This window comes from Hyla sarda, unplaced genomic scaffold, assembly GCF_029499605.1.
Source record: "Hyla sarda isolate aHylSar1 unplaced genomic scaffold, aHylSar1.hap1 scaffold_315, whole genome shotgun sequence".
Lineage (NCBI taxonomy): Eukaryota > Metazoa > Chordata > Amphibia > Anura > Hylidae > Hyla > Hyla sarda.
In genome coordinates this window covers 277,229-302,725 of record NW_026609879.1, presented here as the reverse complement: position 1 = coordinate 302,725, position 25,497 = coordinate 277,229, and the positions used below count along the sequence as shown (strand labels likewise).

The 25,497-nt window shown below is 44.7% G+C and overlaps 9 non-coding genes and 1 pseudogene across 9 annotated transcripts; all 10 read right to left on the bottom strand.

Moving 5' to 3' along the window:
* Positions 1-320: 320 nt before the first annotated feature.
* On the bottom strand, positions 321-511 carry LOC130328979 (U2 spliceosomal RNA). Its single transcript, XR_008872818.1, has one exon. It is a non-coding gene; the product is annotated as a U2 spliceosomal RNA (small nuclear RNA).
* Positions 512-2,595: 2,084 nt separating this feature from the next.
* Positions 2,596-2,787, bottom strand: LOC130329007 (U2 spliceosomal RNA). The gene has a single exon (XR_008872843.1). It is a non-coding gene; the product is annotated as a U2 spliceosomal RNA (small nuclear RNA).
* A 6,860-nt stretch (positions 2,788-9,647) lies between these two features.
* On the bottom strand, positions 9,648-9,838 carry LOC130328978 (U2 spliceosomal RNA). The gene has a single exon (XR_008872817.1). It is a non-coding gene; the product is annotated as a U2 spliceosomal RNA (small nuclear RNA).
* A 2,084-nt stretch (positions 9,839-11,922) lies between these two features.
* On the bottom strand, positions 11,923-12,113 carry LOC130328977 (U2 spliceosomal RNA). The gene has a single exon (XR_008872816.1). It is a non-coding gene; the product is annotated as a U2 spliceosomal RNA (small nuclear RNA).
* Positions 12,114-14,201: 2,088 nt separating this feature from the next.
* Positions 14,202-14,383, bottom strand: LOC130329016 (U2 spliceosomal RNA). Its single transcript, XR_008872850.1, has one exon. It is a non-coding gene; the product is annotated as a U2 spliceosomal RNA (small nuclear RNA).
* Positions 14,384-15,076: 693 nt separating this feature from the next.
* Positions 15,077-15,236, bottom strand: LOC130329039 (U2 spliceosomal RNA; annotated as a pseudogene).
* Positions 15,237-17,323: 2,087 nt separating this feature from the next.
* LOC130328976 (U2 spliceosomal RNA) lies at positions 17,324-17,514 on the bottom strand. The gene has a single exon (XR_008872815.1). It is a non-coding gene; the product is annotated as a U2 spliceosomal RNA (small nuclear RNA).
* Positions 17,515-19,611: 2,097 nt separating this feature from the next.
* LOC130328974 (U2 spliceosomal RNA) lies at positions 19,612-19,802 on the bottom strand. The gene has a single exon (XR_008872814.1). It is a non-coding gene; the product is annotated as a U2 spliceosomal RNA (small nuclear RNA).
* Positions 19,803-21,892: 2,090 nt separating this feature from the next.
* Positions 21,893-22,083, bottom strand: LOC130328973 (U2 spliceosomal RNA). Its single transcript, XR_008872813.1, has one exon. It is a non-coding gene; the product is annotated as a U2 spliceosomal RNA (small nuclear RNA).
* A 2,096-nt stretch (positions 22,084-24,179) lies between these two features.
* Positions 24,180-24,370, bottom strand: LOC130328972 (U2 spliceosomal RNA). Its single transcript, XR_008872812.1, has one exon. It is a non-coding gene; the product is annotated as a U2 spliceosomal RNA (small nuclear RNA).
* Between the last annotated feature and the right edge of the window lie 1,127 nt (positions 24,371-25,497).

Genomic DNA, 25,497 nt, shown 5'->3' with positions numbered 1-25,497 from the left:
TATTTTGTCAATTAGGAACATTCAGCACCCACCCGCTATCAAGGCAGCTGCCTATCATGTCATGCCCTACCTGCACAGGTGTGCTGGCTACTCAAATGATCCAATTAAGGAGGCCATTTAGTCAGCAGCAGCAGAAGTCCTGTGCCTGGACGCTCCAACAGGGGCCAGACACAAGCAGAAGCAGAAGCAGCAGAAGCAGCAGCAGCACCACCTTTTGTTTTTTGGCTGCAGCAGCAGCAAGGCCCACAGGGCTGGCTAGCTGGCTAGCCAGCAAGCAGGTAGCAATGAAAGTAGGAATCTTTCTTTTTAACCCTGTAAGGGGGTGGTGCACTGTACCCGAAGATACTGCCATATCGGGTCAATGCATAGGGCGACGGAAGCAAGCTTCGAAATCGGCCCCCGTTCTCAAAAATCCATTTAATATATGGTCCCCAGATAGGGGACGTATCAGATATTAAACTGATAAGAACAGATACTACACTTGATCTTAGCCAAAAGGCCGAGAAGCGATAACCGTGAAAGGGGCGGGCCCAACAAGGTCCCCTTCATGGGCACTATCACTGCTTGCTGTCAGGGAGGCTGCCAGACAATTTTCCATGCACACTCTGGTCTGGGGGGCAGTCAACCACCAGTACACACAGCAGAACCTAAACCCATACCATTATTGCTAAGCAGCAAGACAGGGGCCCATTGCACTCCCACGGGGCCTTTTTAAATGCAATCCATAACCCGGATTTGCCAGGAACCCTTCTTACTCCTCCTACTTGCATGTGACACTGGGCTTAGGATCTGCATAGGAAACACACACACAAGCACACACCTACCTTTGTTGCCTGCAGATGCCTCCTTGGCTGTCCCCAAACGGTATCAAACCAACACCCACGGGAAGCTGTAAGCATAGAGGACATGCCTGCACCCCATTGGACTTACCTGTGTGGGTTAAATCCGGGTTATTTGACAACCTATGGCGGTGATGGTTCTGCTCAGGCAGAGCAGTGCTGATGCTCCTCATAAAGCTGTCGCTGCTGTGAAGGTTCTAGGTGACATCACAAATCCCTTTGGTTACATACACAACAAAGCTGGGTTGTTGTTGTTTACACTCTGCAAGGCCTGTGGAAGTGAGTGACATCATAGCACTGTAGTTCTGAGGGTTCAAGATGGATGCAACAATCTCCTGTTGCTTCTATGAAGGCCGTAATAGACGACATCACCAAACAGCTCCATAGTCACATACACAGCAAAGGAGAGATGTTGTTTACACCTAGTGATGTCAGTGGTATTGAGTGACATCACAGCACAGTGCTAAGGCTCCTGGGCCTGGACACAGCAGCGGCTGCAATATCTCAACGGAGAATACGTTTATATCTATGTGTGTGTGTGCGCATATATATATATATATATATATATATATATATATATTTCTCCGCCGAAATCACTTTTAAACCCATTTCCACCTTTTTTTCCCTTCTCTTCCTCTTACTTTTTTTTCACGTTTTTTTACGTTTTTCTCCTTTTCGCCTCTTTTCTGGGCGTATTATTCTTCTTTTTCTTCTTTTTTTTCGTCTAATGCATACCCCATCAGTGCAGCAATGCTTATTCAATACCGCCAGCAGATGGAGACACTGGGGGATAATTTTCTAAGGATTTATACTGATTTTTCCTGTCTGAATTTGTCGCACAGAAAGTTGCAGGCCAAATATGTGTGACATTTCTGCGACTTTAGCTTCTAGAGCATTTTTACAACATTATACATAGGTGCTGAATACATAAAAAGCGACTGTTCAGCGACAGACAAGTCGCATCGGCTGAAAGTAGGCCAGAATGTCAGTCCATGTTGGAGCAGGTTTAGATACAGTCTAAAGCATAGATCTCAAAGTCTGTGCACAGAATTTAGCAAGGGCCTCGCACCTTCTGATGCATCAGGTAGGTGCACAATAGCATAGCCTAACCCTCTGTACTTTGGTCTATATTGATGCGGGACATAGACAGCCAGCTGATGACCAATCCATTAGTGCAATGGATGGCTGGAAGCATTTGTCTTTGCCTTTGCAATACCACAGAAGCAATGCATGGTCAATGTACAGCAATGACACACCTGTGTGAACAGCCAGGAGACCCCCCCCCCCCCCCCCATGTTATGTTACATAGTTACATAGTTAGTACGGTCGAAAAAAGACATATGTCCATCACGTTCAACCAGGGAATTAAGGGGTAGGGGTGTGGCGCGATATTGGGGAAGGGATGAGATTTTATATTTCTTCATAAGCATTAATCTTATTTTGTCAATTAGGAACATTCAGCACCCACCCGCTATCAAGGCAGCTGCCTATCATGTCATGCCCTACCTGCACAGGTGTGCTGGCTACTCAAATGATCCAATTAAGGAGGCCATTTAGTCAGCAGCAGCAGAAGTCCTGTGCCTGGACGCTCCAACAGGGGCCAGACACAAGCAGAAGCAGAAGCAGCAGAAGCAGCAGCAGCACCACCTTTTGTTTTTTGGCTGCAGCAGCAGCAAGGCCCACAGGGCTGGCTAGCTGGCTAGCCAGCAAGCAGGTAGCAATGAAAGTAGGAATCTTTCTTTTTAACCCTGTAAGGGGGTGGTGCACTGTACCCGAAGATACTGCCATATCGGGTCAATGCATAGGGCGACGGAAGCAAGCTTCGAAATCGGCCCCCGTTCTCAAAAATCCATTTAATATATGGTCCCCAGATAGGGGACGTATCAGATATTAAACTGATAAGAACAGATTTTTTACATTTTTATTGAAAAAACTCAAAAACTTAAATACATCACAAAAAATGTTTACAATACATCAAATACTGTTTTCCATAAATGTAAATTCCACATAGCTAATGCTTTTTTCTGCCCATATCTCTTTTTATCAATTAAATAGTACAAGTAAACTTCACTGTATATCATCTTCAAACATTCTTTTTCACAAATAAAATCTCTTTTGAAGACAAGGATATTACGAACTTTCCATAATACATTTTTTGTACAGTTGATAAAAATCCACAAAATTCTCTCTTTTTCTTTCGTAACTCCATCACTTTTGCCATATAAAACAACTTCATGATTTAAAACTTTTAGACCTGTTAGGAATTTCAATAAAGAACCAATTAGTCTAAAAACCTTTTGTGCAAAATAACAATTCCAGAAAAGGTGCAAAACAGTTTCATCTATATTGCAATTTTCCCGGGGACAGACACATACAGCATTTAGACCTCTTCTATATTGGAAAAATCTTACCGGAAGACACTCATGGATAATCATCCATGCTAAATCCTTGTGCTCATTAAAAAGATATGGCTCGTTTACCTTTTTCCATATTTGTACACACCTATTATAAGAAAAATTAGAGACCATACATATTTCTTCTTGCAAATTTAACTGTACTTCTATCTTGCGAGCATCCCTCAAGGTTAACAAGTCAAAGTCTTTAAGGTTATACATACGTATAATTTTTTCTAAGATGGCATAATGTTTAGGCGGAGTTAAAAGTACAGGAGAAGATAATGATAAAAACACCCATTCTCTTTTTCTAAAAATATGTCCCGCAGAGTACTTTAAAAAACAGGACCATACACTTTTCATAAAAAGTCCCCTAAAACACCAACTAAAAAACCTTAAGTATAAAAATTTTCTAATACAGGGAACCTGTTTTCCTCCATTTTTTTGTGACTTATACATAGTATCTCTTTTTAATTTTTCTGCTTTAGAACTCCATAGAAACTCAAAGAGAATCCTCTGAAGTTGCCTAGACATAAGTTCATTAGGAGGATAAATCATATTTAAATAGAGCATAATGGGTATTAGCATAGCCTTAATCACCAAAATTTTACCTTCTAAGGATAATTTCCTAAGGGACCAAAAGTCTACCTTTTTCTTTACCTTTTCTTTTACCATTAGCCAACTTTCCTCACCATTGTTATTTTTATCAAAGATGACTCCAAGGATTTTTATTTTTTCTGACTGTAATTTTAGGTTTGGTATTTGCACGTTTTCCCATTTACCTATATAAAAACAGTCACATTTAGATAAATTAAGTTTAAAAGCAGAAGCTTTACAAAAGAAATCAGTAACATCAACAACTCTTTGTAAAGAGAAGGCACTTTCACAAAAAACATTAATATCATCCATATAGCCACACACTTTAAGGGTGGCATTATTACCTCCAGGAACTGGCACTCCTTTTATTATTTTATCATTCCTTATTAAGTTTAACAGAGGTTCTATTGCACATATAAACAGTATAGGAGACAGAGGGCAGCCTTGCTTTACCCCTGATGATAAATTAATAAAATCTGTAAGGAAACCATTTATTAAAATCCTGCTAAAAGAACCTTTATATAAGAGAGCAATTTGCTTAATAAATATGTTAGGAAAACCCATGCGTTGTAAAACCATCCATAAAAAACAATGTGATACTCTATCGAACGCTTTATGAAAATCTAGAGATAGAATGGCTAGATTTTGATTCCGCTCTTGCTGATACCATATTACGTCCCTAATAGCATTTAAAGGTTCAGCTACACTCCTTCCTGGGACACCACATACCTGATCCACATGGATGACCTTGTACAAAAACGGCTTCATTCTGTTAACAAAAATTTTTGACATAATCTTATAATCAACATTAAGAAGCGTAATTGGTCTCCAATTTTCTAAGCTGTTCCTATCCCCCTTTTTGGGGATCAGAGACACTATACCACTCCTCCAAGATAAAGGTAGAACATCAGAATTAAAAGCCTCCTTAAAAATATTAAGCAAATCATCTTTAAAAATGTCCCAAAAGGTTTTATAAAACTCTACAGGAAGTCCATCAGAACCTGGTGTTTTACCTGTGGATAAACTTTTAGCAGCAATTTCTAATTCTTGGCATCTTACTTCTGTGCAAAGTGCATCTTGGTCCTCCTTACTTAAACCACAATCTAAAGTGCTTAGGAGAAAATTAGCAGCAGATATATCAATGGGTTTCTCATTAAACAGATCTTGATAAAAGGATTTAGCTTTGGATAACATTCCTACATTAGTAGTTTCATCCTCAATGTTAATCATTAACTTTTTTGTTTCCATTACCTTTTTAAAAAAGAATCTTGTACACTTTTCATCCTTCTCTTTACATTCAACTTTGGAGTTAAAAATTATTTCTTTCCCTTTGTTAGTTATAGCCTTCTGAATATCACTTTTAACACTTAAAATCAGATCGTCTACATATACACCCAGCTCTTTGAGTTGATAATAGGTTTGTAGTTTTGTGTTAAGATCTCTATACCATTTCAATTTCTCTTTTGTTTTTTTAACACCCATCTTAATAAAATACTCTTTAAATTTTACCTTGCAGAATTCCCACCATGCTAAAAGAGAATTAAAATTAGTCCTTGAGTTCTGCAATTTTTTAAAAAGATAGATAAAATTACATTTAATTTCTTCATCTTCAAGCAAAGAGATATTCAGACGCCAGACTCCTTTGGCTCTGCAAACCCCATCAAACTTACATGTAGCAGATAAAATCTTATGATCTGAAAAAAAGGTAGAAGTCAATTGCATATTCCCATAAAATGCAAATCCAGAAGCAAAAATATAATCAATCCTTGACATATAAAGGCTATTCCCCCAGGTATACCCAGGGTCATTAGGGAAAGAGGTTCTCCACAAATCTTTTAAATTAAAATCAACTATAAAATCCTTTAGTTGTTTTTCAGTCTTATCTTTCCTTTGTTCAGATCCTCCAGCCCGCTCCTCTCCTGCCATTATACAATTAAAATCACCAGCGATGATAAGCGGGGATGAACCCGGTAAATAAAACTGAATTTTCTCTAATAAATCAGATCTTTCATCCTTATCTGGAGAGGCATATACATTTAAAAGTCTCATATTCATGTCATTATAAATAATATGAACGAGCAGGGCTCTACCGGGTACAATGTCTGTGAAGGAGGTAACTTTATACTCACTGCTCTTGAACAGTATGCCAACACCAGTCACTTTCCTCTCATTATCCCCTGACCACACAGACGGGCCAAGAGTCCATTCAGATCTCAAAGATGAATAATTGATATCATAATCAATGGCACATTCCTGTAAAAATAAAATGTCTGTAGGCAAAGAAGACAAGAAAGAAAATAAAGCAGCCCTCCTCTCTGGGCTCTTCAAACTCCTCACATTGAAGGAGGAGATATTAACACTTGGTAGCTCCTGGGTCATTCATTATCCTCAGACAAAGAACCCCAATCTGTAGGTGGTGACACAAATTCCTCAATATTAACAGGGTCGGATGCTGTTATAACCTTTTGGCAGACAATCTCCACGTTCCCCTCGTCCGCACTAACTCGACCACTCCTTTTGATGTTAAGGCCCTTTTCCTCTTTCCGGTCTCTGCTTTTCCTCTTTCGCCGTTCTTCTACATCCATCTCCTCTGTATCCCTTCTGGGCGGTCCAGGACCCTCAACTTCCATGAGAGGAGAACCCCTCACTTCTGTCTCAGGTCCCACGACCTTCCCCGGGGACACAATGCTTTTGGAGACATGAGCCACAGCAGGTATCACAGGAATTCCGGTAGCAGAAGACTCAGGCATCACTTTCAGGGTGTGGGTCTTAGGCACAGGCACAGCATCCATGGAGCTCTTCCTCATCGAGGGACCAGCCGACGTAGCCACAATATTGGCCCAGGAGCGTTGAGGACAATCCTTAAAAGCGTGTCCTTTCTGCTTACACACATTACACAGAATCTCATTTTGACAGTCCAAAGTGGTGTGGCCTTTTTGGCCACATCTTTTGCAAATAACCACTTCCTCTTTGCAAGATTCTTGTGTATGACCATATTCATGGCATTTCCTGCAATAATACGGCATCCCAGGGTAGAATAAATAGCCACGTTTACGCCCAATTAAAAAATTTGCAGGTGGGCGACACAGACCTCCAATTCCTCTCACATCTTCTCTGAACTTAACAGCAAACTTATGCTTTCCAGTCCAAAAGTCCATTGCATTCATTATTTTATGAGAGTATTTGACTTCCGCACAATATTGGTTTAAAAATAAGACAATGTCTCTTATATCCACGTATGGATCGTGCATAGTAACCACCAGTGGAACATCGCCATTAGAATATAGAGCAATGAAAACAAGTCCTTTCATATCCTCCTCATTGGCAAGCTCCCGAACTTTCTCAAACATATGGTCACATGCAGATGCGGAAGTCAAGGTAAGAATGAAAAGTCCTTTACCTGGGTCTTTTAGGCAAAACACATCTTCTCTCTGAATGTGCAATAAATCCAGCATAATTCTCTTGACAAAAAATTCCAAAGTCATCTTCTCCTTTTTCTCCTCATCCACTTCAATACGGAAGGTGTTCTTAATCCGAGTTTCAGTATGCGCAGCAAACCTAAGGGTCGCCATGGGGGATCGCCTTCCCGTTCTTTGTAAGTCCTCCTCCTATAGCAGCATGAGGCTTAAGACGGCTAAAAAACCGCCGATGCCTCAAGGCCGAAGGTTCGACGAACTCAGAGCCCCTTGACAAGATACAAGATCTTAGCCAAAAGGCCGAGAAGCGATAACCGTGAAAGGGGCGGGCCCAACAAGGTCCCCTTCATGGGCACTATCACTGCTTGCTGTCAGGGAGGCTGCCAGACAATTTTCCATGCACACTCTGGGCTGGGGGGCAGTCAACCACCAGTACACACAGCAGAACCTAAACCCATACCATTATTGCTAAGCAGCAAGACAGGGGCCCATTGCACTCCCACGGGGCCTTTTTAAATGCAATCCATAACCCGGATTTGCCAGGAACCCTTCTTACTCCTCCTACTTGCATGTGACACTGGGCTTAGGATCTGCATAGGAAACACACACACAAGCACACACCTACCTTTGTTGCCTGCAGATGCCTCCTTGGCTGTCCCCAAACGGTATCAAACCAACACCCACGGGAAGCTGTAAGCATAGAGGACATGCCTGCACCCCATTGGACTTACCTGTGTGGGTTAAATCCGGGTTATTTGACAACCTATGGCGGTGATGGTTCTGCTCAGGCAGAGCAGTGCTGATGCTCCTCATAAAGCTGTCGCTGCTGTGAAGGTTCTAGGTGACATCACAAATCCCTTTGGTTACATACACAACAAAGCTGGGTTGTTGTTGTTTACACTCTGCAAGGCCTGTGGAAGTGAGTGACATCATAGCACTGTAGTTCTGAGGGTTCAAGATGGATGCAACAATCTCCTGTTGCTTCTATGAAGGCCATAATAGACGACATCACCAAACAGCTCCATAGTCACATACACAGCAAAGGAGAGATGTTGTTTACACCTAGTGATGTCAGTGGTATTGAGTGACATCACAGCACAGTGCTAAGGCTCCTGGGCCTGGACACAGCAGCGGCTGCAATATCTCAACGGAGAATACGTTTATATCTATGTGTGTGTGTGCGCATATATATATATATATATATATATATATATATATATATATATATATATTTCTCCGCCGAAATCACTTTTAAACCCATTTCCACCTTTTTTTCCCTTCTCTTCCTCTTACTTTTTTTTCACGTTTTTTTACGTTTTTCTCCTTTTCGCCTCTTTTCTGGGCGTATTATTCTTCTTTTTCTTCTTTTTTTTCGTCTAATGCATACCCCATCAGTGCAGCAATGCTTATTCAATACCGCCAGCAGATGGAGACACTGGGGGATAATTTTCTAAGGATTTATACTGATTTTTCCTGTCTGAATTTGTCGCACAGAAAGTTGCAGGCCAAATATGTGTGACATTTCTGCGACTTTAGCTTCTAGAGCATTTTTACAACATTATACATAGGTGCTGAATACATAAAAAGCGACTGTTCAGCGACAGACAAGTCGCATCGGCTGAAAGTAGGCCAGAATGTCAGTCCATGTTGGAGCAGGTTTAGATACAGTCTAAAGCATAGATCTCAAAGTCTGTGCACAGAATTTAGCAAGGGCCTCGCACCTTCTGATGCATCAGGTAGGTGCACAATAGCATAGCCTAACCCTCTGTACTTTGGTCTATATTGATGCGGGACATAGACAGCCAGCTGATGACCAATCCATTAGTGCAATGGATGGCTGGAAGCATTTGTCTTTGCTTTGCAATACCACAGAAGCAATGCATGGTCAATGTACAGCAATGACACACCTGTGTGAACAGCCAGGAGACCCCCCCCCCCCATGTTATGTTACATAGTTACATAGTTAGTACGGTCGAAAAAAGACATATGTCCATCACGTTCAACCAGGGAATTAAGGGGTAGGGGTGTGGCGCGATATTGGGGAAGGGATGAGATTTTATATTTCTTCATAAGCATTAATCTTATTTTGTCAATTAGGAACATTCAGCACCCACCCGCTATCAAGGCAGCTGCCTATCATGTCATGCCCTACCTGCACAGGTGTGCTGGCTACTCAAATGATCCAATTAAGGAGGCCATTTAGTCAGCAGCAGCAGAAGTCCTGTGCCTGGACGCTCCAACAGGGGCCAGACACAAGCAGAAGCAGAAGCAGCAGAAGCAGCAGCAGCACCACCTTTTGTTTTTTGGCTGCAGCAGCAGCAAGGCCCACAGGGCTGGCTAGCTGGCTAGCCAGCAAGCAGGTAGCAATGAAAGTAGGAATCTTTCTTTTTAACCCTGTAAGGGGGTGGTGCACTGTACCCGAAGATACTGCCATATCGGGTCAATGCATAGGGCGACGGAAGCAAGCTTCGAAATCGGCCCCCGTTCTCAAAAATCCATTTAATATATGGTCCCCAGATAGGGGACGTATCAGATATTAAACTGATAAGAACAGATACTACACTTGATCTTAGCCAAAAGGCCGAGAAGCGATAACCGTGAAAGGGGCGGGCCCAACAAGGTCCCCTTCATGGGCACTATCACTGCTTGCTGTCAGGGAGGCTGCCAGACAATTTTCCATGCACACTCTGGGCTGGGGGGCAGTCAACCACCAGTACACACAGCAGAACCTAAACCCATACCATTATTGCTAAGCAGCAAGACAGGGGCCCATTGCACTCCCACGGGGCCTTTTTAAATGCAATCCATAACCCGGATTTGCCAGGAACCCTTCTTACTCCTCCTACTTGCATGTGACACTGGGCTTAGGATCTGCATAGGAAACACACACACAAGCACACACCTACCTTTGTTGCCTGCAGATGCCTCCTTGGCTGTCCCCAAACGGTATCAAACCAACACCCACGGGAAGCTGTAAGCATAGAGGACATGCCTGCACCCCATTGGACTTACCTGTGTGGGTTAAATCCGGGTTATTTGACAACCTATGGCGGTGATGGTTCTGCTCAGGCAGAGCAGTGCTGATGCTCCTCATAAAGCTGTCGCTGCTGTGAAGGTTCTAGGTGACATCACAAATCCCTTTGGTTACATACACAACAAAGCTGGGTTGTTGTTGTTTACACTCTGCAAGGCCTGTGGAAGTGAGTGACATCATAGCACTGTAGTTCTGAGGGTTCAAGATGGATGCAACAATCTCCTGTTGCTTCTATGAAGGCCGTAATAGACGACATCACCAAACAGCTCCATAGTCACATACACAGCAAAGGAGAGATGTTGTTTACACCTAGTGATGTCAGTGGTATTGAGTGACATCACAGCACAGTGCTAAGGCTCCTGGGCCTGGACACAGCAGCGGCTGCAATATCTCAACGGAGAATACGTTTATATCTATGTGTGTGTGTGCGCATATATATATATATATATATATATATATATATATATATATATATTTCTCCGCCGAAATCACTTTTAAACCCATTTCCACCTTTTTTTCCCTTCTCTTCCTCTTACTTTTTTTTCACATTTTTTTACGTTTTTCTCCTTTTCGCCTCTTTTCTGGGCGTATTATTCTTCTTTTTCTTCTTTTTTTTCGTCTAATGCATACCCCATCAGTGCAGCAATGCTTATTCAATACCGCCAGCAGATGGAGACACTGGGGGATAATTTTCTAAGGATTTATACTGATTTTTCCTGTCTGAATTTGTCGCACAGAAAGTTGCAGGCCAAATATGTGTGACATTTCTGCGACTTTAGCTTCTAGAGCATTTTTACAACATTATACATAGGTGCTGAATACATAAAAAGCGACTGTTCAGCGACAGACAAGTCGCATCGGCTGAAAGTAGGCCAGAATGTCAGTCCATGTTGGAGCAGGTTTAGATACAGTCTAAAGCATAGATCTCAAAGTCTGTGCACAGAATTTAGCAAGGGCCTCGCACCTTCTGATGCATCAGGTAGGTGCACAATAGCATAGCCTAACCCTCTGTACTTTGGTCTATATTGATGCGGGACATAGACAGCCAGCTGATGACCAATCCATTAGTGCAATGGATGGCTGGAAGCATTTGTCTTTGCCTTTGCAATACCACAGAAGCAATGCATGGTCAATGTACAGCAATGACACACCTGTGTGAACAGCCAGGAGACCCCCCCCCATGTTATGTTACATAGTTACATAGTTAGTACGGTCGAAAAAAGACATATGTCCATCACGTTCAACCAGGGAATTAAGGGGTAGGGGTGTGGCGCGATATTGGGGAAGGGATGAGATTTTATATTTCTTCATAAGCATTAATCTTATTTTGTCAATTAGGAACATTCAGCACCCACCCGCTATCAAGGCAGCTGCCTATCATGTCATGCCCTACCTGCACAGGTGTGCTGGCTACTCAAATGATCCAATTAAGGAGGCCATTTAGTCAGCAGCAGCAGAAGTCCTGTGCCTGGACGCTCCAACAGGGGCCAGACACAAGCAGAAGCAGAAGCAGCAGAAGCAGCAGCAGCACCACCTTTTGTTTTTTGGCTGCAGCAGCAGCAAGGCCCACAGGGCTGGCTAGCTGGCTAGCCAGCAAGCAGGTAGCAATGAAAGTAGGAATCTTTCTTTTTAACCCTGTAAGGGGGTGGTGCACTGTACCCGAAGATACTGCCATATCGGGTCAATGCATAGGGCGACGGAAGCAAGCTTCGAAATCGGCCCCCGTTCTCAAAAATCCATTTAATATATGGTCCCCAGATAGGGGACGTATCAGATATTAAACTGATAAGAACAGATACTACACTTGATCTTAGCCAAAAGGCCGAGAAGCGATAACCGTGAAAGGGGCGGGCCCAACAAGGTCCCCTTCATGGGCACTATCACTGCTTGCTGTCAGGGAGGCTGCCAGACAATTTTCCATGCACACTCTGGGCTGGGGGGCAGTCAACCACCAGTACACACAGCAGAACCTAAACCCATACCATTATTGCTAAGCAGCAAGACAGGGGCCCATTGCACTCCCACGGGGCCTTTTTAAATGCAATCCATAACCCGGATTTGCCAGGAACCCTTCTTACTCCTCCTACTTGCATGTGACACTGGGCTTAGGATCTGCATAGGAAACACACACACAAGCACACACCTACCTTTGTTGCCTGCAGATGCCTCCTTGGCTGTCCCCAAACGGTATCAAACCAACACCCACGGGAAGCTGTAAGCATAGAGGACATGCCTGCACCCCATTGGACTTACCTGTGTGGGTTAAATCCGGGTTATTTGACAACCTATGGCGGTGATGGTTCTGCTCAGGCAGAGCAGTGCTGATGCTCCTCATAAAGCTGTCGCTGCTGTGAAGGTTCTAGGTGACATCACAAATCCCTATGGTTACATACACAACAAAGCTGGGTTGTTGTTGTTTACACTCTGCAAGGCCTGTGGAAGTGAGTGACATCATAGCACTGTAGTTCTGAGGGTTCAAGATGGATGCAACAATCTCCTGTTGCTTCTATGAAGGCCGTAATAGACGACATCACCAAACAGCTCCATAGTCACATACACAGCAAAGGAGAGATGTTGTTTACACCTAGTGATGTCAGTGGTATTGAGTGACATCACAGCACAGTGCTAAGGCTCCTGGGCCTGGACACAGCAGCGGCTGCAATATCTCAACGGAGAATACGTTTATATCTATGTGTGTGTGTGCGCATATATATATATATATATATATATATATATATATATATATATTTCTCCGCCGAAATCACTTTTAAACCCATTTCCACCTTTTTTTCCCTTCTCTTCCTCTTACTTTTTTTTCACGTTTTTTTACGTTTTTCTCCTTTTCGCCTCTTTTCTGGGCGTATTATTCTTCTTTTTCTTCTTTTTTTTCGTCTAATGCATACCCCATCAGTGCAGCAATGCTTATTCAATACCGCCAGCAGATGGAGACACTGGGGGATAATTTTCTAAGGATTTATACTGATTTTTCCTGTCTGAATTTGTCGCACAGAAAGTTGCAGGCCAAATATGTGTGACATTTCTGCGACTTTAGCTTCTAGAGCATTTTTACAACATTATACATAGGTGCTGAATACATAAAAAGCGACTGTTCAGCGACAGACAAGTCGCATCGGCTGAAAGTAGGCCAGAATGTCAGTCCATGTTGGAGCAGGTTTAGATACAGTCTAAAGCATAGATCTCAAAGTCTGTGCACAGAATTTAGCAAGGGCCTCGCACCTTCTGATGCATCAGGTAGGTGCACAATAGCATAGCCTAACCCTCTGTACTTTGGTCTATATTGATGCGGGACATAGACAGCCAGCTGATGACCAATCCATTAGTGCAATGGATGGCTGGAAGCATTTGTCTTTGCCTTTGCAATACCACAGAAGCAATGCATGGTCAATGTACAGCAATGACACACCTGTGTGAACAGCCAGGAGACCCCCCCCCCCCCCCATGTTATGTTACATAGTTACATAGTTAGTACGGTCGAAAAAAGACATATGTCCATCACGTTCAACCAGGGAATTAAGGGGTAGGGGTGTGGCGCGATATTGGGGAAGGGATGAGATTTTATATTTCTTCATAAGCATTAATCTTATTTTGTCAATTAGGAACATTCAGCACCCACCCGCTATCAAGGCAGCTGCCTATCATGTCATGCCCTACCTGCACAGGTGTGCTGGCTACTCAAATGATCCAATTAAGGAGGCCATTTAGTCAGCAGCAGCAGAAGTCCTGTGCCTGGACGCTCCAACAGGGGCCAGACACAAGCAGAAGCAGAAGCAGCAGAAGCAGCAGCAGCACCACCTTTTGTTTTTTGGCTGCAGCAGCAGCAAGGCCCACAGGGCTGGCTAGCTGGCTAGCCAGCAAGCAGGTAGCAATGAAAGTAGGAATCTTTCTTTTTAACCCTGTAAGGGGGTGGTGCACTGTACCCGAAGATACTGCCATATCGGGTCAATGCATAGGGCGACGGAAGCAAGCTTCGAAATCGGCCCCCGTTCTCAAAAATCCATTTAATATATGGTCCCCAGATAGGGGACGTATCAGATATTAAACTGATAAGAACAGATTTTTTTTTTTTTTTTTTTTAAAGCCGAGGAACGTGCTTTCGATTCACCCAAAGTGCAAGAAAAAGTGCAAACGTGTTACACTAAAAAAAACGTGCACAAAGGATGCGGTCTATCGCAAGCCCTTCTCCGATAGGAGAGAGGCCCCCCAACAAACCTTACCCTTCGCCTCCGGACCAAAAGGTACCTGCGAGGTTCCAGGTTCGATGTCCCTTTTCGCCGAAGCTACTAGGGGACCACAAATGCTCCCGGCATCCCCCTTGGCGTTAGCCAAGGTATCTGCCCGCAGAGCCGATTACGGTAGGTACCCTGCCAAAGCAGGAGTACCCGGGGTGTTTGCAGGGAGGTGCGGAACCTAATGGCCACACACACCTCCCCTAGACCGCCAGGAGGGACACCCAGAAGGGCTACCGCATCCTGACCAATCCTGTGAACACACAACACGCAAAAAGTGACACAGTGAGAAAAAAAGAAATAAATAAGTGAATGTGTGCAGATATACTGCCCGGACATCCGGCCGGATCTATAAAAATTTCTCTGATCCTAGCCAGAAGGCCGGGAATCAAGAGGTGAGTGCCACAAGGTGAAGAGATTATGGTGCCCGTGCTTCAACTCAGTGAGTCTATTCTCCCAGTGAGTTTCGGCACCTCGGGGTCACCACTCCCCGAGGCACAAAAGTACCTCGGCTCTAGACCCTCTCAGCCTCATGGCGAGACCCGGAGGGAACAGGTCACATCGGGGCAGCCGTCGAGCTGATTCCTCAGAACCAGCCCCGGAAAGCCCTGGTACACCTGCATCCTCCATGCAGCACCCATCCCCACCAGCATGAAAACTGATAAGAACAGATACTACACTTGATCTTAGCCAAAAGGCCGAGAAGCGATAACCGTGAAAGGGGCGGGCCCAACAAGGTCCCCTTCATGGGCACTATCACTGCTTGCTGTCAGGGAGGCTGCCAGACAATTTTCCATGCACACTCTGGGCTGGGGGGCAGTCAACCACCAGTACACACAGCAGAACCTAAACCCATACCATTATTGCTAAGCAGCAAGACAGGGGCCCATTGCACTCCCACGGGGCCTTTTTAAATGCAATCCATAACCCGGATTTGCCAGGAACCCTTCTTACTCCTCCTACTTGCATGTGACACTGGGCTTAGGATCTGCATAGGAAACACACACACAAGCACACACCTACCTTTGTTGCCTGCAGATGCCTCCTTGGCTGTCCCCAAACGGTATCAAACCAACACCCACGGGAAGCTGTAAGCATAGAGGACATGCCTGCACCCCATTGGACTTACCTGTGTGGGTTAAATCCGGGTTATTTGACAACCTATGGCGGTGATGGTTCTGCTCAGGCAGAGCAGTGCTGATGCTCCTCATAAAGCTGTCGCTGCTGTGAAGGTTCTAGGTGACATCACAAATCCCTTTGGTTACATACACAACAAAGCTGGGTTGTTGTTGTTTACACTCTGCAAGGCCTGTGGAAGTGAGTGACATCATAGCACTGTAGTTCTGAGGGTTCAAGATGGATGCAACAATCTCCTGTTGCTTCTATGAAGGCCGTAATAGACGACATCACCAAACAGCTCCATAGTCACATACACAGCAAAGGAGAGATGTTGTTTACACCTAGTGATGTCAGTGGTATTGAGTGACATCACAGCACAGTGCTAAGGCTCCTGGGCCTGGACACAGCAGCGGCTGCAATATCTCAACGGAGAATACGTTTATATCTATGTGTGTGTGTGCGCATATATATATATATATATATATATATATATATATATATTCCTCCGCCGAAATCACTTTTAAACCCATTTCCACCTTTTTTTCCCTTCTCTTCCTCTTACTTTTTTTTCACGTTTTTTTACGTTTTTCTCCTTTTCGCCTCTTTTCTGGGCGTATTATTCTTCTTTTTCTTCTTTTTTTTCGTCTAATGCATACCCCATCAGTGCAGCAATGCTTATTCAATACCGCCAGCAGATGGAGACACTGGGGGATAATTTTCTAAGGATTTATACTGATTTTTCCTGTCTGAATTTGTCGCACAGAAAGTTGCAGGCCAAATATGTGTGACATTTCTGCGACTTTAGCTTCTAGAGCATTTTTACAACATTATACATAGGTGCTGAATACATAAAAAGCGACTGTTCAGCGACAGACAAGTCGCATCGGCTGAAAGTAGGCCAGAATGTCAGTCCATGTTGGAGCAGGTTTAGATACAGTCTAAAGCATAGATCTCAAAGTCTGTGCACAGAATTTAGCAAGGGCCTCGCACCTTCTGATGCATCAGGTAGGTGCACAATAGCATAGCCTAACCCTCTGTACTTTGGTCTATATTGATGCGGGACATAGACAGCCAGCTGATGACCAATCCATTAGTGCAATGGATGGCTGGAAGCATTTGTCTTTGCCTTTGCAATACCACAGAAGCAATGCATGGTCAATGTACAGCAATGACACACCTGTGTGAACAGCCAGGAGACCCCCCCCCCCCCCCCCCATGTTATGTTACATAGTTACATAGTTAGTACGGTCGAAAAAAGACATATGTCCATCACGTTCAACCAGGGAATTAAGGGGTAGGGGTGTGGCGCGATATTGGGGAAGGGATGAGATTTTATATTTCTTCATAAGCATTAATCTTATTTTGTCAATTAGGAACATTCAGCACCCACCCGCTATCAAGGCAGCTGCCTATCATGTCATGCCCTACCTGCACAGGTGTGCTGGCTACTCAAATGATCCAATTAAGGAGGCCATTTAGTCAGCAGCAGCAGAAGTCCTGTGCCTGGACGCTCCAACAGGGGCCAGACACAAGCAGAAGCAGAAGCAGCAGAAGCAGCAGCAGCACCACCTTTTGTTTTTTGGCTGCAGCAGCAGCAAGGCCCACAGGGCTGGCTAGCTGGCTAGCCAGCAAGCAGGTAGCAATGAAAGTAGGAATCTTTCTTTTTAACCCTGTAAGGGGGTGGTGCACTGTACCCGAAGATACTGCCATATCGGGTCAATGCATAGGGCGACGGAAGCAAGCTTCGAAATCGGCCCCCGTTCTCAAAAATCCATTTAATATATGGTCCCCAGATAGGGGACGTATCAGATATTAAACTGATAAGAACAGATACTACACTTGATCTTAGCCAAAAGGCCGAGAAGCGATAACCGTGAAAGGGGCGGGCCCAACAAGGTCCCCTTCATGGGCACTATCACTGCTTGCTGTCAGGGAGGCTGCCAGACAATTTTCCATGCACACTCTGGGCTGGGGGGCAGTCAACCACCAGTACACACAGCAGAACCTAAACCCATACCATTATTGCTAAGCAGCAAGACAGGGGCCCATTGCACTCCCACGGGGCCTTTTTAAATGCAATCCATAACCCGGATTTGCCAGGAACCCTTCTTACTCCTCCTACTTGCATGTGACACTGGGCTTAGGATCTGCATAGGAAACACACACACAAGCACACACCTACCTTTGTTGCCTGCAGATGCCTCCTTGGCTGTCCCCAAACGGTATCAAACCAACACCCACGGGAAGCTGTAAGCATAGAGGACATGCCTGCACCCCATTGGACTTACCTGTGTGGGTTAAATCCGGGTTATTTGACAACCTATGGCGGTGATGGTTCTGCTCAGGCAGAGCAGTGCTGATGCTCCTCATAAAGCTGTCGCTGCTGTGAAGGTTCTAGGTGACATCACAAATCCCTTTGGTTACATACACAACAAAGCTGGGTTGTTGTTGTTTACACTCTGCAAGGCCTGTGGAAGTGAGTGACATCATAGCACTGTAGTTCTGAGGGTTCAAGATGGATGCAACAATCTCCTGTTGCTTCTATGAAGGCCGTAATAGACGACATCACCAAACAGCTCCATAGTCACATACACAGCAAAGGAGAGATGTTGTTTACACCTAGTGATGTCAGTGGTATTGAGTGACATCACAGCACAGTGCTAAGGCTCCTGGGCCTGGACACAGCAGCGGCTGCAATATCTCAACGGAGAATACGTTTATATCTATGTGTGTGTGTGCGCATATATATATATATATATATATATATATATATATATATATATATATATTTCTCCGCCGAAATCACTTTTAAACCCATTTCCACCTTTTTTTCCCTTCTCTTCCTCTTACTTTTTTTTCACGTTTTTTTACGTTTTTCTCCTTTTCGCCTCTTTTCTGGGCGTATTATTCTTCTTTTTCTTCTTTTTTTTCGTCTAATGCATACCCCATCAGTGCAGCAATGCTTATTCAATACCGCCAGCAGATGGAGACACTGGGGGATAATTTTCTAAGGATTTATACTGATTTTTCCTGTCTGAATTTGTCGCACAGAAAGTTGCAGGCCAAATATGTGTGACATTTCTGCGACTTTAGCTTCTAGAGCATTTTTACAACATTATACATAGGTGCTGAATACATAAAAAGCGACTGTTCAGCGACAGACAAGTCGCATCGGCTGAAAGTAGGCCAGAATGTCAGTCCATGTTGGAGCAGGTTTAGATACAGTCTAAAGCATAGATCTCAAAGTCTGTGCACAGAATTTAGCAAGGGCCTCGCACCTTCTGATGCATCAGGTAGGTGCACAATAGCATAGCCTAACCCTCTGTACTTTGGTCTATATTGATGCGGGACATAGACAGCCAGCTGATGACCAATCCATTAGTGCAATGGATGGCTGGAAGCATTTGTCTTTGCCTTTGCAATACCACAGAAGCAATGCATGGTCAATGTACAGCAATGACACACCTGTGTGAACAGCCAGGAGACCCCCCCCCCCCCCCCCATGTTATGTTACATAGTTACATAGTTAGTACGGTCGAAAAAAGACATATGTCCATCACGTTCAACCAGGGAATTAAGGGGTAGGGGTGTGGCGCGATATTGGGGAAGGGATGAGATTTTATATTTCTTCATAAGCATTAATCTTATTTTGTCAATTAGGAACATTCAGCACCCACCCGCTATCAAGGCAGCTGCCTATCATGTCCATGCCCTACCTGCACAGGTGTGCTGGCTACTCAAATGATCCAATTAAGGAGGCCATTTAGTCAGCAGCAGCAGAAGTCCTGTGCCTGGACGCTCCAACAGGGGCCAGACACAAGCAGAAGCAGAAGCAGCAGAAGCAGCAGCAGCACCACCTTTTGTTTTTTGGCTGCAGCAGCAGCAAGGCCCACAGGGCTGGCTAGCTGGCTAGCCAGCAAGCAGGTAGCAATGAAAGTAGGAATCTTTCTTTTTAACCCTGTAAGGGGGTGGTGCACTGTACCCGAAGATACTGCCATATCGGGTCAATGCATAGGGCGACGGAAGCAAGCTTCGAAATCGGCCCCCGTTCTCAAAAATCCATTTAATATATGGTCCCCAGATAGGGGACGTATCAGATATTAAACTGATAAGAACAGATACTACACTTGATCTTAGCCAAAAGGCCGAGAAGCGATAACCGTGAAAGGGGCGGGCCCAACAAGGTCCCCTTCATGGGCACTATCACTGCTTGCTGTCAGGGAGGCTGCCAGACAATTTTCCATGCACACTCTGGGCTGGGGGGCAGTCAACCACCAGTACACACAGCAGAACCTAAACCCATACCATTATTGCTAAGCAGCAAGACAGGGGCCCATTGCACTCCCACGGGGCCTTTTTAAATGCAATCCATAACCCGGATTTGCCAGGAACCCTTCTTACTCCTCCTACTTGCATGTGACACTGGGCTTAGGATCTGCATAGGAAACACACACACAAGCACACACCTACCTTTGTTGCCTGCAGATGCCTCCTTGGCTGTCCCCAAACGGTATCAAACCAACACCCACGGGAAGCTGTAAGCATAGAGGACATGCCTGCACCCCATTGGACTTACCTGTGTGGGTTAAATCCGGGTTATTTGACAACCTATGGCGGTGATGGTTCTGCTCAGGCAGAGCAGTGCTGATGCTCCTCATAAAGCTGTCGCTGCTGTGAAGGTTCTAGGTGACATCACAAATCCCTATGGTTACATACACAACAAAGCTGGGTTGTTGTTGTTTACACTCTGCAAGGCCTGTGGAAGTGAGTGACATCATAGCACTGTAGTTCTGAGGGTTCAAGATGGATGCAACAATCTCCTGTTGCTTCTATGAAGGCCGTAATAGACGACATCACCAAACAGCTCCATAGTCACATACACAGCAAAGGAGAGATGTTGTTTACACCTAGTGATGTCAGTGGTATTGAGTGACATCACAGCACAGTGCTAAGGCTCCTGGGCCTGGACACAGCAGCGGCTGCAATATCTCAACGGAGAATACGTTTATATCTATGTGTGTGTGTGCGCATATATATATATATATATATATATATATATATATATATATATATATATCTCCGCCGAAATCACTTTTAAACCCATTTCCACCTTTTTTTCCCTTCTCTTCCTCTTACTTTTTTTTCACGTTTTTTTACGTTTTTCTCCTTTTCGCCTCTTTTCTGGGCGTATTATTCTTCTTTTTCTTCTTTTTTTTCGTCTAATGCATACCCCATCAGTGCAGCAATGCTTATTCAATACCGCCAGCAGATGGAGACACTGGGGGATAATTTTCTAAGGATTTATACTGATTTTTCCTGTCTGAATTTGTCGCACAGAAAGTTGCAGGCCAAATATGTGTGACATTTCTGCGACTTTAGCTTCTAGAGCATTTTTACAACATTATACATAGGTGCTGAATACATAAAAAGCGACTGTTCAGCGACAGACAAGTCGCATCGGCTGAAAGTAGGCCAGAATGTCAGTCCATGTTGGAGCAGGTTTAGATACAGTCTAAAGCATAGATCTCAAAGTCTGTGCACAGAATTTAGCAAGGGCCTCGCACCTTCTGATGCATCAGGTAGGTGCACAATAGCATAGCCTAACCCTCTGTACTTTGGTCTATATTGATGCGGGACATAGACAGCCAGCTGATGACCAATCCATTAGTGCAATGGATGGCTGGAAGCATTTGTCTTTGCCTTTGCAATACCACAGAAGCAATGCATGGTCAATGTACAGCAATGACACACCTGTGTGAACAGCCAGGAGACCCCCCCCCCCCCATGTTATGTTACATAGTTACATAGTTAGTACGGTCGAAAAAAGACATATGTCCATCACGTTCAACCAGGGAATTAAGGGGTAGGGGTGTGGCGCGATATTGGGGAAGGGATGAGATTTTATATTTCTTCATAAGCATTAATCTTATTTTGTCAATTAGGAACATTCAGCACCCACCCGCTATCAAGGCAGCTGCCTATCATGTCATGCCCTACCTGCACAGGTGTGCTGGCTACTCAAATGATCCAATTAAGGAGGCCATTTAGTCAGCAGCAGCAGAAGTCCTGTGCCTGGACGCTCCAACAGGGGCCAGACACAAGCAGAAGCAGAAGCAGCAGAAGCAGCAGCAGCACCACCTTTTGTTTTTTGGCTGCAGCAGCAGCAAGGCCCACAGGGCTGGCTAGCTGGCTAGCCAGCAAGCAGGTAGCAATGAAAGTAGGAATCTTTCTTTTTAACCCTGTAAGGGGGTGGTGCACTGTACCCGAAGATACTGCCATATCGGGTCAATGCATAGGGCGACGGAAGCAAGCTTCGAAATCGGCCCCCGTTCTCAAAAATCCATTTAATATATGGTCCCCAGATAGGGGACGTATCAGATATTAAACTGATAAGAACAGATACTACACTTGATCTTAGCCAAAAGGCCGAGAAGCGATAACCGTGAAAGGGGCGGGCCCAACAAGGTCCCCTTCATGGGCACTATCACTGCTTGCTGTCAGGGAGGCTGCCAGACAATTTTCCATGCACACTCTGGGCTGGGGGGCAGTCAACCACCAGTACACACAGCAGAACCTAAACCCATACCATTATTGCTAAGCAGCAAGACAGGGGCCCATTGCACTCCCACGGGGCCTTTTTAAATGCAATCCATAACCCGGATTTGCCAGGAACCCTTCTTACTCCTCCTACTTGCATGTGACACTGGGCTTAGGATCTGCATAGGAAACACACACACAAGCACACACCTACCTTTGTTGCCTGCAGATGCCTCCTTGGCTGTCCCCAAACGGTATCAAACCAACACCCACGGGAAGCTGTAAGCATAGAGGACATGCCTGCACCCCATTGGACTTACCTGTGTGGGTTAAATCCGGGTTATTTGACAACCTATGGCGGTGATGGTTCTGCTCAGGCAGAGCAGTGCTGATGCTCCTCATAAAGCTGTCGCTGCTGTGAAGGTTCTAGGTGACATCACAAATCCCTATGGTTACATACACAACAAAGCTGGGTTGTTGTTGTTTACACTCTGCAAGGCCTGTGGAAGTGAGTGACATCATAGCACTGTAGTTCTGAGGGTTCAAGATGGATGCAACAATCTCCTGTTGCTTCTATGAAGGCCGTAATAGACGACATCACCAAACAGCTCCATAGTCACATACACAGCAAAGGAGAGATGTTGTTTACACCTAGTGATGTCAGTGGTATTGAGTGACATCACAGCACAGTGCTAAGGCTCCTGGGCCTGGACACAGCAGCGGCTGCAATATCTCAACGGAGAATACGTTTATATCTATGTGTGTGTGTGCGCATATATATATATATATATATATATATATATATATATATATATATATATTTCTCCGCCGAAATCACTTTTAAACCCATTTCCACCTTTTTTTCCCTTCTCTTCCTCTTACTTTTTTTTCACGTTTTTTTACGTTTTTCTCCTTTTCGCCTCTTTTCTGGGCGTATTATTCTTCTTTTTCTTCTTTTTTTTCGTCTAATGCATACCCCATCAGTGCAGCAATGCTTATTCAATACCGCCAGCAGATGGAGACACTGGGGGATAATTTTCTAAGGATTTATACTGATTTTTCCTGTCTGAATTTGTCGCACAGAAAGTTGCAGGCCAAATATGTGTGACATTTCTGCGACTTTAGCTTCTAGAGCATTTTTACAACATTATACATAGGTGCTGAATACATAAAAAGCGACTGTTCAGCGACAGACAAGTCGCATCGGCTGAAAGTAGGCCAGAATGTCAGTCCATGTTGGAGCAGGTTTAGATACAGTCTAAAGCATAGATCTCAAAGTCTGTGCACAGAATTTAGCAAGGGCCTCGCACCTTCTGATGCATCAGGTAGGTGCACAATAGCATAGCCTAACCCTCTGTACTTTGGTCTATATTGATGCGGGACATAGACAGCCAGCTGATGACCAATCCATTAGTGCAATGGATGGCTGGAAGCATTTGTCTTTGCCTTTGCAATACCACAGAAGCAATGCATGGTCAATGTACAGCAATGACACACCTGTGTGAACAGCCAGGAGACCCCCCCCCCCCCCCCCATGTTATGTTACATAGTTACATAGTTAGTACGGTCGAAAAAAGACATATGTCCATCACGTTCAACCAGGGAATTAAGGGGTAGGGGTGTGGCGCGATATTGGGGAAGGGATGAGATTTTATATTTCTTCATAAGCATTAATCTTATTTTGTCAATTAGGAACATTCAGCACCCACCCGCTATCAAGGCAGCTGCCTATCATGTCATGCCCTACCTGCACAGGTGTGCTGGCTACTCAAATGATCCAATTAAGGAGGCCATTTAGTCAGCAGCAGCAGAAGTCCTGTGCCTGGACGCTCCAACAGGGGCCAGACACAAGCAGAAGCAGAAGCAGCAGAAGCAGCAGCAGCACCACCTTTTGTTTTTTGGCTGCAGCAGCAGCAAGGCCCACAGGGCTGGCTAGCTGGCTAGCCAGCAAGCAGGTAGCAATGAAAGTAGGAATCTTTCTTTTTAACCCTGTAAGGGGGTGGTGCACTGTACCCGAAGATACTGCCATATCGGGTCAATGCATAGGGCGACGGAAGCAAGCTTCGAAATCGGCCCCCGTTCTCAAAAATCCATTTAATATATGGTCCCCAGATAGGGGACGTATCAGATATTAAACTGATAAGAACAGATACTACACTTGATCTTAGCCAAAAGGCCGAGAAGCGATAACCGTGAAAGGGGCGGGCCCAACAAGGTCCCCTTCATGGGCACTATCACTGCTTGCTGTCAGGGAGGCTGCCAGACAATTTTCCATGCACACTCTGGGCTGGGGGGCAGTCAACCACCAGTACACACAGCAGAACCTAAACCCATACCATTATTGCTAAGCAGCAAGACAGGGGCCCATTGCACTCCCACGGGGCCTTTTTAAATGCAATCCATAACCCGGATTTGCCAGGAACCCTTCTTACTCCTCCTACTTGCATGTGACACTGGGCTTAGGATCTGCATAGGAAACACACACACAAGCACACACCTACCTTTGTTGCCTGCAGATGCCTCCTTGGCTGTCCCCAAACGGTATCAAACCAACACCCACGGGAAGCTGTAAGCATAGAGGACATGCCTGCACCCCATTGGACTTACCTGTGTGGGTTAAATCCGGGTTATTTGACAACCGATGGCGGTGATGGTTCTGCTCAGGCAGAGCAGTGCTGATGCTCCTCATAAAGCTGTCGCTGCTGTGAAGGTTCTAGGTGACATCACAAATCCCTATGGTTACATACACAACAAAGCTGGGTTGTTGTTGTTTACACTCTGCAAGGCCTGTGGTAGTGAGTGACATCATAGCACTGTAGTTCTGAGGGTTCAAGATGGATGCAACAATCTCCTGTTGCTTCTATGAAGGCCGTAATAGACGACATCACCAAACAGCTCCATAGTCACATACACAGCAAAGGAGAGATGTTGTTTACACCTAGTGATGTCAGTGGTATTGAGTGACATCACAGCACAGTGCTAAGGCTCCTGGGCCTGGACACAGCAGCGGCTGCAATATCTCAACGGAGAATACGTTTATATCTATGTGTGTGTGTGCGCATATATATATATATATATATATATATATATATATATATATATATTTCTCCGCCGAAATCACTTTTAAACCCATTTCCACCTTTTTTTCCCTTCTCTTCCTCTTACTTTTTTTTCACGTTTTTTTACGTTTTTCTCCTTTTCGCCTCTTTTCTGGGCGTATTATTCTTCTTTTTCTTCTTTTTTTTCGTCTAATGCATACCCCATCAGTGCAGCAATGCTTATTCAATACCGCCAGCAGATGGAGACACTGGGGGA